The sequence below is a fragment of the Solanum tuberosum genome, unplaced genomic scaffold (assembly GCF_000226075.1).
Source record: "Solanum tuberosum cultivar DM 1-3 516 R44 unplaced genomic scaffold, SolTub_3.0 scf00019, whole genome shotgun sequence".
Taxonomy (NCBI): Eukaryota; Viridiplantae; Streptophyta; class Magnoliopsida; order Solanales; family Solanaceae; genus Solanum; species Solanum tuberosum.
Window position 1 is genome coordinate 2,787,361 of NW_006238945.1, and position 302 is coordinate 2,787,662.

Below are 302 nucleotides of genomic sequence, written 5' to 3' on the forward strand. Positions count from 1 at the left end.
AAAAATTGACCAAGACTTTGTTGTGATGACCAAAACACAGCAAGTTGGTCCCTGTTGTCCCGTTTGGGATGATTATTTCGATGTATGTGTATCGCGTCAAATTATTGGATAAGTCATATATTTGTTTTGAAAGCATTTTCTTATTGGTTAAATCGAAAACCGAACTTTTAAAGACCTAAAACCGATAAACCGATAACAAATATCTTATTGGTTTGGTTATCGGTTTAGCATATTTAAAAATCGAAAATCGATAAACCGAACCAAACCAACCAATACGCACCCCTAATTGGCATGTCATTAAA